Below are 15,153 nucleotides of genomic sequence, written 5' to 3'. Positions count from 1 at the left end.
ATCTTTAAGTACCACCCTGTTGTTAATAATAATTAATAATAATAATAATAATAAATATTCCTTTGTTTAATTTCTCCCCATTTGTCAAGACTGATTCCCAACTCTGGCACTTTGAGTGCAGAAGGTGGGGGCCCACAACGATTCTAAATATTAATACCAGCCTGGCATGGCTAGTATTAAACATCCAAGGTTACAGCTTCTCTCTTTTAAAAAAAAAAAAGTCCAGTGGCACCTTGAAGACTAACAGATTTATTTGGGCATAAGTTTCGTGGGTAAAAAACTTCACTTCTCTGACCTGGGAGGGGTAGATGCTGCCATCACCCAAGTGCAAAAAACCCCTTTTGACCCAGGAAGGTGCACTTGGGAATTCCTCCCTATGGGGTACCCTCTAGCCCTTTCATATACACCCTCCTCCTCCGGGAAAGAGCGGAGAAAGAAAACAAAGGAAATCAGCTGTTTCCACCAGCTAATTAAACAACATATGCACAAACCTCTTAGGACACAAAAAACCCAATCCTGTTCTTAAAAAAGGTAAATTTTATTAAAAACAAAAAGAAAGAAAATACATCTGGAACTTAGGCTATGGCTATATTTAAAAAGAGCAAATATAATAATTAAGCAGCAAGAATGGTTTTCTTGAGGTCCAGCTTAAGGATTACAAACAAAAAAAAAAAGCACCTGGGGTTAGCACAGAGGTCAGGGGCGGCTATGTGTATTTTGCTGCCCCAAGCACGGCAGTAAGGCAGGCTTCGGCGGAATGCCTGCGGGAGGTCCGCTGGTAATGCGGATTTGGCGGCATGCCTGCGGGAGGTTCGCCGGTCCCGCGCCTTTGGCGTACCCACCGCCGAAATGCCACTGAAGCCGTGGGACCGGCAGACCTCCCGCAGGCATGTTGCCGAAGACAGCCTGACTGCTGCCCTCAGGGCGACCAGCACGCTGCCCCCCACGGCTTGCTGCCCCAGGCATGTGTTTGGTGCGCTAGTGCCTGGAGCTGCCCCTGACAGGTGCTACAGAAGCCTTACAGAAATAAAAGAAACCTAGTCACATCTTTCTAGACATTTCCTGATCTACTTACATATCTGGGGTTTCAAACTGAGGAGTTTCTAGGTATGAGCTGATGATTTTTCATACCTGGTCTACAGCTTTTTACAGCATAGCTCAAGCCCTATCTTTGCTCTGTCCCCTCTCTCTTGAGAACGACAGACAGACAGACAAGGGGAGTTTTTTCCTCAATTTTAAAAGTTCTAGCCCTCCATTGGCCCATTGGCTCTTTTGGTCAGGTGCCCACTCCCTTCCTTTTACCTATGGGCTTTTTTTTTTTTTAACTCTTTACAAGTAAAGCAAGTAGAGAACAGCTACTACCAGGGATTTTATAGCTAACTGGCTGGCTGCCCATAAAAGGGAGCTGCCCCACTCCCTTTCATTTATCACACCATTACTCCTAGTTATGGAGATAATACATATATATTTTAAAGGCATGATCTTTAGGCACTTCATTACAATATAATTAAATATAGAAAAGCAATATCACCATAGAGTGAGTGCAGGGAAAAAAACATAGGACATATTTACCTCAAACCTTCAGGAGTTAATCTTCCATCCTTGATGTTTTGTAATGTTTTTTTGACACCCCAAATTTTTTTTGTTTGGGTATATGTTAGAGGCATAGCCCTGCACTTAAGAAATACTTGTCAGAGAGACTCAGGTGGTGAACAGACTTTACAAGCGATTTACTCGGCTTCTGAAAAGCTCTACTCTGCAATTGAAAATACAGTATTTCTTCCAAGATCTAATGGCCTCTATGTTCGCTTAAACAAAACTGCTAAAACTCTTTAGTAGTACCATCTGGTGATTCCCAATAATATTACACCATTCCAGTTTGTAAAACTTAGGTGTTTGTAATTTCTAGGTTTATGCAACAGAAAAACAATTTAATGTAAAGATAAACAACTAATTGTCAGGGAAATATTACAGTAACAGATGCTTATGGAGAATGGACAATACTTTCCAATGCCTCCAAAAACCTTTGTCATCTGGACACAAGTGTTTTATGCTCTGGGATGGATCTTGAAGGACTAAGCAACTTTAGCTCCCATTGCGATCAATATTCATATGAATCCACAGTCTTCTGTTCTAGAAGAATTAAAAATAATACATATGCATGTATTGCTTCAGACTACAGAACATTGTACAGGAGTAGTCCCTTTGCAATCAATGAGACTCTCTGTAAATAGTTAGCCATCAACAGCATTGAGAACCTAGTTACTTATTGAGTACAGTGCAAATGCCTTTGTTAGTTATTGGACCCTAGATTAACAGCTATGATTATTATTGTTAAAATTGCCTTGTTTCCATGCAGTCTTAACAATGTCAATGTGAAAAAGAATCCCAGAAGTGCTGTCAAATTTTCAGTGAGTTGAAATACATTGTGAACTTTGTGTAAATATCTGCTGCTGACTCTATTTGAGTTCAAAGGCATTAAAAGTACTTTGTTGCACTAGATGCAACCTTTTACAGAAGCCATTCATAGAGTCCAGGAGAAATTGGAATAATTCATGTTACTTAACAAAAAATCATTCTGTTAAGGGTTAAAAATACCAATGAACAATACAATTTTTATAGTGGTGGAGCAAAGAAGGGTAATATTAAAAAGATGCTGAGGAGGTGGATTTAGGGGATTTGGGTTCATTTCCTGGCTCTTCCTGTGTGGTCTTGGGCAAGGTATTAATCTCTTTGTGCTTCAGTTTCCCCATCTGTAACATAGGGGTGATAAAATGTATTTATCTTCTCTGTTTAGGTTGTAAGCTCTTTGGGGTAAGGTATGTCTCTTACTATGAGTGTGTACAGTGCTTAGCACAATGAGAGCCTATCTTGGCTGGGGCTTCTTGTAATGTGTCACATAATTGTCAAATATTAATAAAATCAGCTGTAAAGAAAACAGTAAAGTTCTTATATTAGCATATACTACTTTTATATACACCTGCAGGGGCTTTTAAATTGCAGTTGTTGGTAGGTAGTGTGATCTTTAATCCACTTAAGCGGGAATGGAGCAATGTAAGGAGCTCTGAATATGCTGTCTGGCATTTATTTTATCTTTTGATGTCAAGAAATAGTTTATTTACAAAAGTAGTGATAACACTGTGAAAGGCATTCATGAAGAATTACAATGATTGGCTTTTGTCCTTTCAATAGAGTCTGACACTGACGTGGTGTTCTCTGTTATGTGCAATATCCACAACTACTGCAAAAAGCAATTCAACCATGGAGACTCTGTCTGTTCTGGATAATCTCACTTCCCTTTACTAACAACATCTAGTGGAGCTTATTCTATTGAAGGTATTTTCCATGTGTACCAATGAAAATACAGTTATCTTACCATGATAAGCAAGTGTTTCCCCCAGTTTGTACAGTTTTGGGGGCCTTTAATTACACTAGTTGAAGGCAATGTTAATGTTTTGATTGATTTTTAACTGCTTGGGTGACATCTCAGACAGTAACAGAGCACCTTCTGAAACTTTATCAGCACCAGATATTTACGGTTCAATAAATGAAAAATAGTCATCTTAAGCAAATATTTTTCTTAATTTGGCTAATGTTTAAATGAGTGGATATGAAACACCTGCAAACCATTACCTGAATACAAAGAATTATCTGTGCTTTTAACTTCAGGGAGTGCTTTTTATTTGAGGGGAATAATGACACTCTCCACATACACACACATTTGGCTTGTTTCTCACAATAGATACCCAGTGAGGACCAAAGGATACTGTTTCCTCAACCAGTCAGATTCCCCTATGCTCGAATGATTTTACCTTAATGGGTAATTTTTAACCCGCTGCATGAATGAAATCAAGACCAAACCAGTTATAAAATAGAACAGATTTAATATGCCCCATAGGGTTTATTAAACTATCTCACTATACACTATTGATGGCTATGATTGATGCCAAATGGTGAATAAAGATAGCAAGAAGTACAAAAGTGTGTATGTTGTTAGGCTAGTGGTATTCAAAGTGCCCTTCAAGTCTACTACTGCACATGCTTGCTTGACATGTTTCTGTTAGAATGCATCTCACTAATTTTAAATTCCATTTTAATAAAATAAATCACTGTTCTGGCTTATGGAAAATACCTTTCCACTAGAAAAAGCTGTGTCCAATAGAAGTGCAAGTCCTGTGCTCTGAAGTCCTATAGATAGGCTTGGCAGAATTTGATTTTAGGGGGGTTTATTTTTTATAATTTTGATGGATATCAATGATTATCTTTAAGCATTTTTAAATATTTTCATCAATTTAAATTCAGTTGCACAAAATTATGGGTTTTAAGCATTTTCCCCCCAATGTTTATCTATTTAAATTTTCACTGTTGCAGGAAATTATGGAGGGCTCAGAAAATGAGGGGGCAGGTCAATTATTTAATAACCGCAGACTTGGAGATTCAAAAAGTTAAAGCTTTATAACAGTTAAAACATGAACTGTCAACAGCATGTCAACATTTTAGCCTTAAATCAAACTCAAGTTCTCAAGCAGAATTTTTTTTTTTTTACTTTACCTATCTGTACATTTAGATTATTATTGATGGAAATATTTGTTCATTGGTTTGTGTGTGTATGGCAAAATCAATGTTTACCAACATTTACCAATAAAAATAGTATCCTTTCAAGCCTACTTATAGAGTAAGGAGCTGGTTATTGACATGCGTTGGTGAACAGGAAGAAGAGCAGTCCAGAATTGCCTGAGAACTCCAGAGCGGGGCAGAGACTCCATAGGGGAAGGAGCTCTTTACTGGCATCTGTTGGTGAGCAAGGGCAAGTGAGTGAATGAGTTAGTTCTTATCTGCACTTCAGTTCAGTTAGCATTTTGGCTAAAATACAGTTAAGTTTTTTGTGTTGGGGACCAATAAAATGCTATAGACCCTGGTGGGAAATGAAAGGACCAGAAACTGCACCAGCTGTGCCTGAGGTGAAGGGTGGAGGATCTTCATCGCTGTCCTAAATGCCAGAGGCGTAATGGGAAGATGATGATGAAAAAATAGGTTCTCTCCCCCTGCCCAAAGTATTTAACAATAGTCCCAACCCCAGTCCTCCTCTTGCAGTTGTGAGTGACTAATGCATTCTACCTACTTCCCTTCTCCCCAGTTTTTTGTCCAGAGTCAGAAGAGTCCAGGAATTCTTGCAAGTTAGTCTCCAGCCTCCAAAGACTGGAGTAAGGCATAGTTGAACCTGGATAGGGAGAGAGAAGAAAGATGTTCATATTTTCTATGGAGTCTGCCTCTCTGGCAGTAAGGACTCTGTTAAGGGTCCTCTGTACTATTGATTCCTTTCCAAAGATTAAGCATAGAAGCAGGTTCAAGACAGTTGCAGCACTGAGATGACAGACAGAGCTGAGCTGAAGTGGTGTTAAGGTGGCAGATAGAGCTGAGTTGAGGCAGGTGATGGCTCTGAGGTAGCTTGGGTTTAAGCCAGGTCTGAGGGACCCTGGTGCAAGCCCCTCTACCCACTAATGAAAGCTGAAGTCTGGTGGGAGAGCCTCTCGAACAGCCCAAGCAGCACTTTCTTTGGAGGCTGGAGACTAACTTGACAGAATTCCTGGACTCTTCTGACTTTGGACAAACTGGGGAGAAGGGAAGTAGGTAGAATGCATTAGTCATTCACAACTGCAAGAGGAGGACTGGGGTTGGGACTATGTTAAAATACTTTGGGCGGGGGGAGAGAACCTACTTTTTCATCATCATCATCTTCCCATTACGCCTCTGGCGTTTACGACAGTGATGAAGCTCCTCCACTCCTGTCTGTTTCTGGCAAGTCTTTCAGTCGTGCCCCAGGTTTTTCAGCATGGCTTCCACAGCTCTTCGCCATGTTGTTTTTGGGCGGCTGCATTTTTTGTTTGCCTTCAGGAGTCCATTTTATTGCTATTCTGATGATGGAATCAGTTTCCATCCGAAGCATGTGACCAATCCATCTTCAACACTTCTTGACAATGATGGTTCTTCATATCTTCTTGGCTGCACTGTGTCAATAGATTTTGATTTGAGATTGTTTTGGGCCAAAAGATGTGGAGGATTTTTCTGAGGCAGGTTGTATGGAATGAAGACAGTTTGGACATGTCATACTTTCTCATTCCCCAGCATTCTGCACTATAAAGTAATGTTGAAAGTACGCAGCTCTGATAAATCTTGAGTTTGGTTTTGGTGTTGTATTTTGAGGATTTTCAGACTGCATTTAAGCTCCTGAAGGTATTCCTGGCTTTACTGATTTTGTTCTGGATGTCCTGGCTTGCTCCACTGTTCTGGCTGATGGTACTGCCCAAGTATGTGAATGTTTCTACATTGGTGAGAACATAATCCTCTATCCGTACTGGTGATGGTGAGGCAATATTAAAGGTCATGATATCAGTCTTATTGCAGTTGATTTTCAGTCCAGTTTGCTGACTGAATGCATTGTCGAGTTTTTTCTCATATATGGTGTTGGGTATGTGATAGGAGAGTGAGATCAATTGCAAAGGCCAGATCTTCAAGGGATGAGAAGAGTGTCCATTTAATGCCTCTTGGCATGTCTTCTGTTGTACACTGCATTACCCACTCGATGACAATGCTGAAGAGGATTGCAGACATGACACACCTCCGATGTACTCCTGTTTTGACTTCAAAACTGAGCTCATGGTGATCAACACTGCATGTAAAGTTGAAATAAAAGCTTTTGATTATGTTGATTATATGGAGAGGGATTCTGTATGCCCGCAGAATGTGCCATAGGCTGGTCCTGTGAATGCTATCAAAAGCAAGAGAGATCTTTACTGGGCAAGAGAGAAAAGGGGTACAACAGAATAAACTTGGGAAAGCCAGCAATTAATAAATTAACAATATCTATATCCTACTTAATAGATAGTTAACTTATTAATTGCTGGCTTTCCCAAGTTTATTCTGTTGAATCCCTTTTCCCTCTCGCCCAGTAAAGCTCTTAGTGTTAAACTCCTGGACTCAGAGTTTGTACATGGGGAAGTATTGTCTATCAAGGGCACTCAGGGTGATAAATATAGTTTCCCAGGTTTCTGGGTGAGGGCTGAGGTGGTATTATTATTTAAGTTTTCAGAAGGAACCCCTAGAAAACCAAACATGGTTCTTTCTGCTGCCAACAACACCTGGCAGAAGGGTTACTGAAGGGTAAGAAAAATATGACTTGTCATTTAACTCCCCACCTTCCCCCAGAACACTCTTTTTTAGTGGCTCCCCCTGGATTATTTGGATTTCTTCTCTAATCCTCTAGAAGCCTAGATATCCTTTTAGCAAAAGTTGGGATTCAACAGTAATTGTAAACTCACTTTCTATGGTAAAAACTAAATTTGCAATACTGAACAATTCTCATTTTAGTTTTTAACATTAGAAAGTGATTAAAAGTGACTGGAGATCCCCAAATTTCTGCTGAGACAGCAGCTTGTCCCTTGGAAAAGTTTAAACATGTAATTTCTCCTTCGGCCTCTTTCTTTTCCTCCTGCCCCAATTAAATTTCATCTTCCCTATTAACTCCACCCACACACTTAATATAAGGTGTGCAAGGATTTGTTCTTAAAGACAATAAGCTATCAGATGTACACTACTAGCAATTGGTACATGGGTGACATCATCAAAAAGTCCTAACCAGATAATCCAAATGGGTCATTACACATTTTTTTAGTCCTAGCATGGCTCTAGTACTGGAGAGAAAGAGGGATCCTGCATAGTTCAGATAGTTCACCTCGGTCTGAAGTTGTAGTGAGGAAGGCAGTGGTGTTATGGGCCAGTTCTTAGCAAGGAACACTTCAACGTACTCTTAAATTGCATGTGAATTAAATAATATATATTTTGTGATTAAGTTCTGGCCTTGACTCCATGGGTCCTGCATTTCCTGGCAGATTTTGCTAACCTCAGAGGCTCACTGCGAACCTCCATGTAGCCCTTCTCTCTCTAGAGGCAAGGGTCACGGCCTACTGAGCCATTGTCATCATAAGCCAACAAGGGAGGTGAGGAGAAGCAACTCTCCCTCACACAGTCTCTGTTGTCTCCCAGTCTCAGTGATTAATCAGGGAGAGGAGGGGGGAAGCCCAGGCCCACCCTCTACTCCAGGCTCCAACCCAGGGACCCTAACATTAGCAGCTATGGTAGCTGACTTTTTGAAATAGGACATGTACAATTCCCTGGGCCACTTCCCCAGAGCAGCCCTCACTCAATATCTCCTTCACCGTTACCTCAGGGCCTCTATCCTTGCACCTGATATGGCTTTGTGCTGATGCCTGCCTAGCACCCTCCTATAGCTCCTGACACCCACATTTCACTGACTAATTGGGAGGCTTTTAACTTGTTCCAGCCAGCCCTTGATTGGCTTCAGGTGTCCCAATCAATCTAGCTAACTCCACTGCCTTCTAGAAGGATCTTAATTGGCTCCAGGTGTCTTGATTAACCTGGAGCAACTGCCATTTGGTTACCATGGTACCAGGGATTTGTTTAGCCTGGGGCTAACACACCTGTTCCTCACTACTTTACTGTAGCCATCTGGCCTTGCCCCATCACCATATAAATAAATATATATATCTATATATGCTGCTTGTAAGCAACCAGCAATAGGAGGCATATCACTTCCCCTTTTCTCTGACTTTTTCACCTCCCTTTTATCCTCCTACAGCTGTTCTCATACCTCACAAATGTTAACCCAGTGGTGAAGTACAAATAGATAGATAGATGGAGTCAGAAAGAAGAGTTTCATCATCTCAGGTTTGTGGCTTTACCTGCTGGACTGACTCTGCATAGGTTGTTCTGCCTGAGCAGCGTAGAGGAGAAGAAGTAGAAGTGCCTTAATCTCGGTCTATGGGAGTGAGACAGACACCAATGGCCCATAGGAGGAACCTAGCAGAGACAACTCCTGCTGATCCTGGCTCCTTTTTTCCACAGGACAGGGAAAGAAGAATCCCTGCTTGCTCCCCTGAAAGGTGACTAGGGAAGACTACACCTGCCAAGCTCTGTGCCAAGTTCTGTGACATTTCATGCAAACTGTCTAATGAAGTAACTTGTATAAAACCCATGAACTTTAGATTTAAAATAACTGTGTAGAGTTATTGTTGGTGGAAGGTGCTGGCTTGACACAATGGAGTCATTTGTGTATACCCAGGGCAGCAGCAGGGCAATCTTCCCACACATAGCCTTGCCAGCTATCTCAGTGGGGTGGTGGGTTTTCTCTAGGGCAGTGTTTCTCAACCAGTGGGCATTGAAAATTTTATTACAATCTAAAGTAAAGAAAACCCTGCTCTCTCCACCCCATGTATTCTCCGACAATCTCTCAAAACACACAAATTATATTGGCTTGTCACTGACATTTTTTTTTTTTTTACAGTTTTATAATAAATATAGGAGGACCATGAACATTTTTTTCTTTACTTCAGACAATGGATGCTTGAAAAGGCTGAGAAACTCTGCTTTAGTAGTACCAGGAGTAGTTCACTATCTATTATCCATGCTTTTTCTGGTCTCTCCTCTGAGCCCGTCAACTAATCTGAAGTGTGGTGGTAGGTTTTTGATGTAAAAAATGGATCTGAGTCCCTCTCCAAACCCATGTCTTAGCAGGACTGCCACACATCCATTAACTAGGAGCAGCTTTGAATCTCTAGAGTGGGATTCCATCTAGTGACTTACAGAAGTAAGGTTGTATAGGCATGCCCTGAAGCATCCAGTTGCCCAATAAATCTTAAAAGGGGTCCCCTAGATACATCCTGCATTCTTGGTAAAAGAAAGCTTTTACTTGCAAAGTCAAGCACTCAAAAGTTAGAATTAAGGTTATTTGAGCAGCCTTAATTCAGTCCCTCTGGGTATATGCATTATGATTCAGACTTTAATGACATTATCCTACATTATTTTGCCTTGAGTGGGTTCGCAGCATAGGCCCTTCAAATCCACAGTATAGCTCACCTCCCCTTAAGCTAATAGGTAACTGGTAGTGGTGGCAGGCTGTCATTGGCTGTGTGGTCCAGCCACTAAAGTGGGACCTGACACTTCTAGTGGGTTACTAGTGAACTTTTTGTGATACAGCAGTGGCATGCTGGGCATCAAGATTCTTGGGTCTGAGAGCGGAGTTTACTCTAGTTCTAACAGACAACATAGCCAAGCACTTGAGAAGCAGTGTAGTTGAGTGGCTGAGACTGGGGTCTCTGATAGTAGACAATGGGTCTTTTTCCAGGTATGGGTACAAGGCCTTGCTCAGTAATGAAGACTGAACTGCTGGTATGTTAACAGCAGTGTGTGAAAGAAGTGAACCTAGCTCTCATGGTTTTCTGGCTTACAGCCTAGTGTATTCTACCCCAGGCCAGATAGTATATGAAAGCACATGTGTTTTGGGCAGTCTCTCTCTCTCTCTCTCTCTTTCTTTGCCCCATATTGTATTTTATATGTGGGCAAGTGCGATAAAGACAAAATGCATTAATGTTACTGAGATGTGACATTTCTTGGCTCTGGTGAAAGAGACAGCTGACTTAGGCTGAGGTGGAGAAGACAATACAGGTATAATGGTGGGGGAAGGAAGGGGAGTCAGAAAAACTGAGTAAGGGACAGGGAGAAAGTGATGGATGATTTCTAGGACAGGGAGAAGGTTGGGTGAACATGACAGGCAGAGTTGGGATTGAGGAAAAAGGTACCTACTTTCCTCAGTAAACAGGATATGGTCACTGTGAGTATTTGGTATTTGTGCTGTGGATGGCAAGCTAATCACATAATATAGTTTTTCTTTTTCTTTTTCTTTTTCTTTTTTCCTCTTGGCAGAATGACTTTCCAAATAAATCCACAAAGATTTCTAGATAACTGCAGAGTCTTTTTGTCTCTGAATTTACATTTGTATGAGTTTTTGTGCTACTTTAACTGTTAGCAATTTTTTTTTCAAACAAAAATTTGCTTGGACAAGTTTTTGCAGAAAGTGAATAAAGTATCTGCACAATGAATTTGTAGTTCTTTTTTTAAAAAAAAAATATTTGCAAATGCTGCTTTCCCCTCGATTCATTCATCTTTCCCGTGGAAGATGGGAATCTTGTATATGCATCTTGGGCAGAATTGGAACCATATTCTTGCTTTTTATGACATTTTGTTTCAGTAATTCCTCAAAATACACCACTTAGTAGAATTTGATGTATTTGTTTCTGAACCACAGAACATCTTGAATATCAGTTTTATTCCAAGAATATTTATTTGACTGGGAACATTTAATATGGCCTTTTACTTTGACACTTAAAATTTCATTCTTTAAACAGTCTTGTGTAACAGGGCTCTTTTTATGGAGGGTACTGTTATATGATTCTGTGATTTATAGTTTGTTTTCAATAGTGTTAATTCTCTCGATGTTTGTTACGGTTTCCATTAAGTTTACGATGTTGGATAATAAAAGGACCAAACCTCTTAGGATGTTTATAACCTAGGAGAATTAGAAGGACAATGAAAGCAATAGTGATTTCCATAAAACAGCGAGATTAGGTTGAGGAAGTGGCAATAGATGATGCTGTGCTATAGGTTGTGTTTAATTTACCATTGAACTTGATTCACATCTCATGACTCATTGCGAACTACTAATTAGATATGAAGTGTTCTCTCTCATCACAAACAGCACACAGAGTTCAAATGAAAATAACAGGTTCTACACAGTGAATAGTAGAGGGAACAGTAAGGGAATAGTTATTCCCTTAATCAAGCAGAGATATTAAAACCTCCTGAAAACCATCTCCAGTGTTATGTTATGAATTTCTGTTTCATAATGAGCATGAAATACATCAACTAAAATACTAGAGAATGTCAATAAATCTGATCAGTCATGAAGACTGCATTTAAAGCAATAGGAAATACCAAAATAAACAAACAAGGGCAATTAGAAGAAAAGTATTTACTGTATATACTCAAACATAAGCCAGGTCGTTTATAAGCTGACCCCCCCCCCCAAGATGGATAAGTAAAAATGTAAAATTTGTATAACCCATTCATAAGCCGACCCTATAATTCAGGGGCCAGCAAACTTTGGCTCCATCAGGATAAGCCGCTGGGGGGCCGAGATGGTTTGTTTACCTCGAGTGTCCGCAGGCACGGAGGTAAACTTAAGTAAACAAAGTATCCTGGCGCTCCAGCTGCTTACCCTGATGGGCTGGGACAGCAACTGGTGGGGAAATTTTTTGGGAGCAGAAGCTGGGAGTCAGGGGAGTAGCCCCTGTGACCACCCCCACATGACCCCACCCCTAGCCCGGAACCCCCACACTCTTCCCATCCATCTCTTCCCACCTTATCTGGGGAGGGCCAGGGGAGGATGTCTCTGATCAGGCTGGAGTTACTCTGGCAGGCTGGGCAGCGCGGCCGCAGCCTGTTCCAGGGGGCCAGACCAGGCAGCACAGTCACAGCCTGTTCCAGCAGGCTGGGCCGGGCGGCATGGCCGCAGTGTACTCCGGCATCCGGGCAACGCGGCCACAGCCTGCTCTGGGGGGTGGGGCCAAGCGTCGCGGCTGCAGCCTGCCAGCCCCGGAGCTGCAGCTGTTTCGGAGGCTGGGGGGAGAGCAGCGTGGCCAGAAGCGGAGAGACTCTGGCCCCGCCTCTTCCCTTCTGGCTCTGCTGGCTGCGCTGCCTCTCCTCCCTCCCTCTGTTGGGGGGAGGGGCTGCGTCCCACCTCTCCCTCTCTATACCCATTCAAAAGCCGACCCCCTTCTCTGGTGCTTCCCTTTTTTACTAAAAAAAATCGGCTTATGAACGAGTATATACGGTAATTAGAAATGCTGGAAATTGAATTAATATAGTTTTAATGCAAAAACTATCTTTTTTCATTCACACTTTTATGTTTGAATGGCAGTGTGCAGGACTGGTCCCAGGGAATGAAAAGTGAGAGAGGAGTGTATTTCTTCAACCTGAACTGTAAGTTTTCTGCCTTATGTTCTGTATAAAACAAGTCTAATATTCCACGTCCATCTAATTTCTTTCAACAGTTATTGTATGTGTGGATATCTGTATAAATTTTAAGGGAATCCTCTAAGATGACTGATTTAATTAAATCCTTGCTATAATCAATCCTTGGAGGTTTAGATTTATATTGTGTGTGTAAAGCTACAGATCACTAACTTTATTTAAGTAGCTTCATGGTGCTTAAGTAGCAAACTCTGGTATGACTTTGGAGAAATGCTGAAGAAATTTGGAATCAGTGTAGGTGTCTTTCTTTTGAATATACAGAGCCATAAGAGTGCATAACAATTAACAGCAGAGACCCAGATGTAAATTGGTGTAGCTCCATTAAAGTAAATGAAGTTATGCTGACTTGTATCAGCTGAGGTTCTGGCCCAGAATCTCTCCCCTAATCAAGAGTTCACAATCTCAGGCCTCAATCAAGGAAATCTCTTAAGCACATGCTTAACTTGAAGCATGTGAATTGTCCTGTTGAAGCCAAGGGGACTGGTCATATGTTTAAGTGGTTTGTGCTCAGAGGTGAAAGTAAGCCGGTATGGGCCGGTATGGAGGACCGGTAAGAAAGTGGAGCATTCTCTCCCTCTCTGACTCCTCCTCCAGCACTATTGAGGGTCCGGGGGCCTGGCTCCACGAATGTTCGGGGCCGGGTCTCCCCTCTGGCCCCACCTGCTGCCCCCCCCCCGCGCCTCCCCTGAGTGTGGGCTGGCCCCCCTTTGCTGCCCCTGTGCACCCCCCTGGGTCCCAGAGCAGAGCTTCCCTGTCTCTCCCCTGAATCTCCATGCTGCCTGCCTGCATTAACTGCAGCTGCAGGGTCCTAGTGCCCCCCACCACTACTGCCAGGGCAGGCTGCCCTTCCCCCTCACACCCTTTCATTTTCCAGTGGGACCCTCCACCAGTACAGCTGCCCCCCCGCCCGCACTCACCGCTCTTGCCCCACGCTGGGCAAGGGGCAGCCCCATCCCCCACCCCCAGTGAGGCTACAGTTAGGGGCAGCAGCAGGGGAGGAGGCACACGTTTGATGGCAGCTCCCCCCCTGGCACCCACCACAGGGGAGGCGAGGGGGATTCCTAGACATGAGAGGGGCCCTAGGAGCACATGCACTGACAGTGGGGGGTGAGTGTGCTGCCGTGGGGGAGAAGAGGGTCCCTACACCAGAGCATGCTGCTACCGGCAGGGAGAGGCTGGGGGGAGTCTTCCTCTCTTGCTCCAGTCCCAGGGCAGCCTGCCTGCACCTCAAACACATCCCCAGCCCTGCCCCACCCCAGAGCCCACACCCCCAGCCAGAGCCCTCATTCCCCTGCACTCCAACCCTCTGCCCTAGCCCTGAGCCTCTCCAACACCCCAAACCCCTCATCCCCGGCCCCAGCCAGAGCCCTCATCCCCATGTACCCTAACCCTCTACCTCATCCCTGAGTCCCCTCCCACACCCCAAACCCCTCATTGCCAGCCACACCCCAAATCCACCCCCAGCCTCACCCCACAGCCCTCACCCCTGCACCCCCTCCCTCTGCACCCCCTCTTATCCCCAAACTCCCCCTCAGAACCCGCACCCCCTCCCTCCGCACACCCTCCCATCCCCAAACTCCCTCCCAGAGCCCAGAGGCTGGAGCCCAGGGCCCTTTAAATTGCCACCAGAGCCCCGCTGCCAGAGCCCTGGGGTAGCAGCGGCGGGGCTCGGGTGGCGATTTAAAGGTCCCAGGGCTCCTGCCGCCGTTACCATCCGGGGCCCTTTAAATCGCCGCTGGAGCCCCACTGCCGCTACCCAATGGCTCCGGGGACAATTTAAAGGGCCCGGGCCCTTTAAATAGCCCTCAGAGCCTGCCGGAGCCCTGGGGTAGCGGCGGCAGGGCTCTGGTGGCTATTGAAAGGGTTCGGGGCTCCCACTGCCTCTACCATCCCGGGTCCTTTAAATTGCCGCTGGAGGCCTGCCGCCGCTACCCCAGGGCTCCAGCAGCAGGACTCCAGAGATGATTTAAAGGACCCTGGAGGTTAGCAGCAGCCAGAGCCCTGGGTTCTGTCGTCAATTTAAAGGGCCCGGGGCTCCGCAGCGGTAGCAGCAGCTAGAGCCCCGGGCCCTTTAAATCGCCCCCTTTAAATCGCCAGCGAACCCCAGGGCTCCCAGACACCTCTGCAGCTGGGAGCTCAGGGTGTGATTTAAAGGGCTTGGAGCTCCCAGCTGCTGCGACCACAGCCCTAGCCCCGGGCCCTTTAAAT

Source organism: Trachemys scripta, chromosome 8, assembly GCF_013100865.1.
Source record: "Trachemys scripta elegans isolate TJP31775 chromosome 8, CAS_Tse_1.0, whole genome shotgun sequence".
Lineage (NCBI taxonomy): Eukaryota > Metazoa > Chordata > Testudines > Emydidae > Trachemys > Trachemys scripta.
This window is presented reverse-complemented; position numbering follows the sequence as displayed.